The 6,170-nt window shown below is 40.1% G+C and overlaps 1 protein-coding gene across 3 annotated transcripts in view; it reads right to left on the bottom strand.

Moving 5' to 3' along the window:
- Positions 1 to 3,085, bottom strand: part of ppp2r3a (protein phosphatase 2, regulatory subunit B'', alpha) — a 60,689-nt gene extending 57,604 nt beyond the window's left edge. For 2 of the 3 annotated variants that reach the window (XM_005926048.3, XM_042222388.1), the window contains exon 1: positions 2,809 to 3,085. The gene's annotated coding sequence lies outside the window, so the exon portion shown is untranslated. Of the gene's footprint in view, positions 1 to 2,451 lie in introns of all 3 variants that reach the window. The other variant, XM_042222387.1, reaches the window with a different exon arrangement.
- Positions 3,086 to 6,170: the final 3,085 nt, after the last annotated feature.

Below are 6,170 nucleotides of genomic sequence, written 5' to 3' on the forward strand. Positions count from 1 at the left end.
TGGCCCAGTTCTTTTGTGCATGTAGTGTAAGTTTACCCATTGATTCAGGCCGTGACCTAACTTAACATCACATTTCACAAGGGGAAAGCATTGCTCAGCCCACTGGTGACAAGAAGAAAAACATGCACATGCAAATTTTATTTGTTCTCTCAATAGTATTCATTCTATTAAATGTGTTCTAACACACACGCTTACACAAGAGATACGTTATAAATTGATGTGCTGGCTCTAAAAATGAACTCAACAATTATTTGAAACAAATGAAAAATATTGTTTATTAAATCAACAAAGTCCTAAATTAATACACTGGTCTGTCACAGATATATAGTATTGATGTATATGCTGTCCAATGCATGCTGATATGAAAACTGTTTGTGAACCTTTTCAACAAAAGAAGATGCAGGAAAAGACACTAGAAGTAATTTATGTTATTGCACAATCTCAGTGTGTACAGCTGCTAATTAGTATGACAAAGAAACTACTGTAAAGTAAAAGAATGACTCCACAATTTTCTCTCTCACATATAACTATAACAACGTGCATGCATGTTTCAAAGGTACATCGGCCAATGTATCGATAAACTTTAACTCCCTAACAAAAAGTCAGACTCTTCTTTTCTGAAACAGATCAAGTATCAGACGAGAACAATTCATATTTAAAATAAAAAAAAAATCAATGTCCTTTCTAAATTTGCTAGTTCCCGGTCTGCTTAGTTACAGTTATGCCAACTAAATTTGAACACAAAAGGAATCTCGTGCATATACTGCACATTTTTTTGCCAAACGTTATGAGTCCAACATTGCTGTGCGGTTCTGTTTTGAATTTACTGCGGTCAGCTAGTGTTTCTTCACCTTAACTTACTAAATCATTAAAGGAGTTTCGAAATCAGCTTGAGCATAGAAAGGAAAAGCTGAATTAGTGCCTCCTTTCCATTCACAACACACACACAAAACAGGAAATCTTTACATTTGAAAAGCCAAGCCCCGAGACTCTTAATGAGTCAATTACTTACTGAATACAATAACTTAAATTAAAAAGATATATATGAAAAACAAATATTTTACATCTGTCACTGATGATTAGAACAAGATAAGTATGTGAAAATGTGACAAGGTCTGGTGATGCAACACATATACACACACACACACCCAAACATCCACATTCCCAAGAGTTCAAGCAGAGCAGTCTTTGTGGCCTTTAAAGAGTCAGTGTGTCCAGCCAGGCTCGAGTTACGGCAGACAAGATCCTCTCATTCCTTCTTTCTCTCTCTAACACACACACACACACACACACACAAACAGACACAAACACAAATTCTTACATCCATCATCTTACAGACACATCCAGTGAACAGGCCAGGGAGCCACAAGAAAGAATTGGTTTGTTGCTCCCCTCTCTGACTCATTCCTACCACTCTCCACTCTACAATAAAAGGAATAGCTATACAACTGACAGGCTATATGTCAAGCCCTGGACTGTGTTGATTGCTTATACAGTCCTTCAGAAATGCATCCCTATGAGCATCTCCGTGCTCATAGGGATGAAGAAATAATAATTTTCAAAGCCTGGAATAAGGAATATAACAATAAAAGCTTTTCTGCTGTGACTAATGGACTTTTATATCTAAGCTATTCATTTCCAGCAATAAGTTGAATCAGTATTTTGATAAACACCTATAGAACTACTTAGAAAACAAGATAATACAATTACACACTCGTGCATAGCCGGGACTGAAATCAAATGGTGAAGTAGATGCAAGGAGATAACGCATGTACTGCAAAGCATCAATGAGAAAAAACACACTCTGACAATGTCACAGGTGGGAAAGTGTTATTTGTTGGTTTTTTAAAATAAAGTGTCTTTCAGGTGTGTAAGCTACAGCGGGCTTCAAAGGGCACAAAAATCTAAGAACTGAGGTCATTACGGGTCATCACTAAAAGAAAAGGCAGGAATTATAACAGAAGATGCCTCTCATAGTGTGTGTGCTTATGTGCATGTGTGTGTGTGTGTCACATCTATTCTAGGAGAATACCGGGGGAGAGACCCTGTGACTGACCCCCACCTCACAGGATATGACAGGATATCGCCGCAGTGGCACGGACACACAAACATATATGCGCACAAACAAACACATTATGGGAGTGTCGTTTCCATATTGGAGACACATAGTAATAAACAGCAATTTTTGGTTTAAAAATGTTTCACGCGTGTATTTCCGCGTGGAAGGTGCTATATGAGTAAACATTTATTTAACAATTATGCACTGTGCACTCAGAAAAAAGGCATTTTACATAAATCCTTTAATTAGTCGTTCTCTGTGAGGCTCTTGGACTCCCAACGTGGGGGAAATAGTTTATAGTACCCAGAGCATCATAAATACGATCAAAATAACTTACAGAATTGCTTTTAAATCCAGACGTTAAGTTCATTTACGCCACAAAGTCAAGTTACCTGAGCGCTTCAGCAGCTTTCCCGCAAGGTTTCGCTCACAGCTTCCGTGCTGTTTGCAGCGGGCAGGTTCAAAGATCCGCTACAATCTGCGCGTCCAATCTCCAAACTTCCTTTCACACGACTGGAGGATCCTCCACTGAAGTGAAAGGGCACTTGTGCGAATTTGCACGCACCATTACGCGCGCGCAAAGACAAATACCCCAATAAACACGCCCCAGTTATGAAAAACCCCGCAGCTGATGGTACAGGCGACCCCCCATCACCACCCCTACAATGCAGCGGGGACGGCGGTAATCGCACGGTAAAGTTTTCCGAACAGGGACAAGGGAAAGCGCTCATTCTGACCGCATCGCTTACCTTCGTCTCCCCTCCTTAACTCCTTCAGCCGTTTCCAAACTCTGTCACGACAAGGCTCGACGCAGACTGCGAAACCGAACAGCCGCTTTTCGGGTAGCCGGGGAAGAGCGGAGAAAGCATACGGAGGTTTGCTTCAACACGCAGAGGCTCCGTGTGTGTGACAGAGAGGGATTGTGTGTATGCGTGTGTGAACGCTCATGGAGAGAATGAGCAGAGAGAAGAGAGCCGGGGAACTTAGGGGGGAGTTCCCGTGAACATACCGGCGGGGCGGAGGCTCCGGCAGAGTGACGGCTGGCTTACGTTTTCAGCTCTTTAGCAGCCTGTATATTAGTAACCCAGGTTACCAGCGTTCAAAAGTACCCAGGATACGTGTATTTACCCAAGTATACGCAGTATCCATGCATCTGCTTTTGACGTGTGCTGCTTTACGTCGTATTTCTTTTTCTTCTGTATTTTATCACTTTTCTGCATATCTAATGTGCACCTATAGTTAAAACATATGAGATTACTATTATAATACCCATTTTTAATCAGGGCTGAAACCACACTGTATTTTTATGATCCATATGCTGATAGGTTTCTTAGCTGATTAATGCTTTGGGCTAGCGCAGGAAAGTCAAACATAAGCCCCGAGGGCCAGAATGGGCCAGGCAACGATTCCAATCCGGTCCACTGGACAGCTTCAGAAAATGTGAAGGAGTGCATAGATTTTGAACTTTTAACTTTTAAACAAAGTAATTAACTAACAGATAAACAATTAAATAACAGGAAAATTCTGTTTTCCCACTATTACAGTGAGACCGCAGTTTTTTTGTTGTGTTTTGTTTTTTGTTTCTTTAAGGACATTTTCTGTGAATTAATGAGAACCTTATATTTTATAATTACAGGTCAGTCATTGCAGTGTAATTTTACACATTTATCATATAGTGTCTGGCCCACATAATTTCAGAGTGGGCCCCTATATGTGGCCCACAATTTAAAATGAGTTTGACATCACTGGTCTAGCATATAAAATTTCAAGATACATTGAATAACGCATTAGTCTGGGTAGGGTTTAGAGTCAATAACCTCACTTTTTAGTATCTACATTCTATGAAAAAACAGTTTCCTTAAGACCTACTGAACAAACCAAGATAGACTTCTAAAATGAAGTCAAGAAATTAGCCCCAACCCCCTTTCCTTTTACAAATAGGAGTCTAAAAGGTTGGTACTCAGAGAGGGAGGCTTCACAGTGAATCCACAAAGAATTATAATCATATACTAGATTTAAAGATCCCTTTCTCTTTGTTATCCCTCACAAGTGCAGGGAAGGTAGTTTTTCCACTTTGCAATATATCGGCATTATTTGTGTGTATGAGCTCTAATGTGGAGCTTTTAGGGCCCCTTTTCATGAATAATTTGGGGAAAGTGTTGTTCAGCCTGAGTCTAAATGTATAAGAATGTTTTTTCTGTGGGCCTCTTTTAATAATACATTTCATTATGAATAATTCATAAGTGATAAAACTGAAATATAGTGTTTACATAAGGCAGCAGGTATTAACCACACAATTAATTTGGTGAAGTGCAAGATTAATATGCTCAAAATCTGTGTTTCTATGGAGACCAGGTAGTCGGCTTCAATGACGAACTGCAGATTATGACTCAATTCGAGTTTATAAATGCAGACAAGAAGATTTTTTTTAGTTAGTCAGATGGCTGGCAGTAACACCCATGCAGAAAATTTAAGTGGAGAACTCTCCCCACAGCCCTTCCACACTTCTCCTTGTTTTTTGATAACAAGTGACCCTTCCCCCAGCTCCACATATAAAAACCTCTGTTATTAGAGCCACATGGTCAAAGCAGCTGATGGGACTTCAGTGTCCTCCGTTGCTGTTAAAAGAGCTGATGAGGCTGCAGACGCTAGTTGATAGTGGAAACCACAATTTTAGCAGATGACTCAAAGGGGCAAAAAATAGCAGTAATAGGATGTATTCTGTGGTTTTGCTGCTGAAGGTGTGAAGTTATGCCATTGAGACCTGCTGATGGACAAACTGGTTTAAAGGAGCTCAGCTTTTTGCACACACACACAAAAACACACGCTCACACCTAAGATCTCCCAACAAGTCCTACTGGAATGTGTCTCCTGTAACAACATCAGCTATCACAAGGTTTGCATCACATGACAAGTGGAGCCACTTTGTGTGTCCATGTCCACAGCTATATATTTCCGAGTCTTTGTGTGTGTGACAGCACCTTGTTTGGCCAACAGGATACAAATAAGTACTCTCACTCAATTAGTGAAGGAGCCAGTCCAGAATTACAGCAGAAGAAGAACAGCCAGAGAGACAACAGTAAGTCCCTTAAACATGTCAGGAAACTTAGGCAGTAAGTCCCTGATAAAAGAATAGAGCAGAATGTAGCTTTAGCGGCAGACTATGTTTTTTTTTTTTTAATGGTTTTTATTTTGTTTACTGTGTTTGGAAATCTGGGTTAACACATCTTTTCTGCTCGGTGAGCAACAAAAAATAATGTGAAATATAAAAATCTCAATTCACCCAAATTACAAATAAGAAAAAGAGTAGGAAACAGCTTTTTAGCAGTATATGCAGTGCTACACAAAAGCTTCTATTTATTGAGAAATAGGTACTGATTTTCAGTCCATTTCTTGTGTAATTTCTATAGTTTGCATGTGCAGACTAATCTCTGTTTTCCATTTTTTGAAAATTTATTGCAGCTATATTCCTGTTTTGCACTGAAGGAGCCAATGGATTTGTGATAAATGAAATCATACCCATACCGTATTCCCCTGCGACTGAATGATCTGAAATGTTTGCAACGGATGAATGTGTTGCAGTTGCACTAAAAGTGTCTGAGGCATATGTGTTGCTTCAGTGATTTATAAAACTACTTTGTAAAAAAGATATTTTCTCAGGATTTGTGCATCTGTTTCATGTAGTTTGGATGCATTTACTTCAGCACCGCTCCTTAGCACTAAAACGAGAAAAAAGCCTTCTGTTGGCTTTTCTCAGAAATAGATAATAATAATGGATTGCATTTTTATATAACGCTTTTCGGGACCCTCAAAGCGCTTTACAATTCATTCACTCTCACATTCACACACTGGTGGAGGCAAGCTACAGTTGTAGCCACAGCTGCCCTGGGGCAGACTGACAGAAGCGAGGCTGCCATATCGCGCCATCGGCCCCTCTGGCCATCACCAGTAGGTGGCAGGTGAAGTATCTTGCCCAAGGACACAACGGCCGAGACTCCGAGCCGGGGCTCGAACCGGCAACCTTCCGGTTACAAGACAAACTGCCAACTCTTTGAGCCGCGACTGCCCTTAGATGGATATAATTTATTTAATCTTATCATGTTTTCAACAA

This window comes from Haplochromis burtoni, unplaced genomic scaffold, assembly GCF_018398535.1.
Source record: "Haplochromis burtoni strain Fernald_Lab_line unplaced genomic scaffold, NCSU_Asbu1 Contig_85, whole genome shotgun sequence".
Taxonomy (NCBI): Eukaryota; Metazoa; Chordata; class Actinopteri; order Cichliformes; family Cichlidae; genus Haplochromis; species Haplochromis burtoni.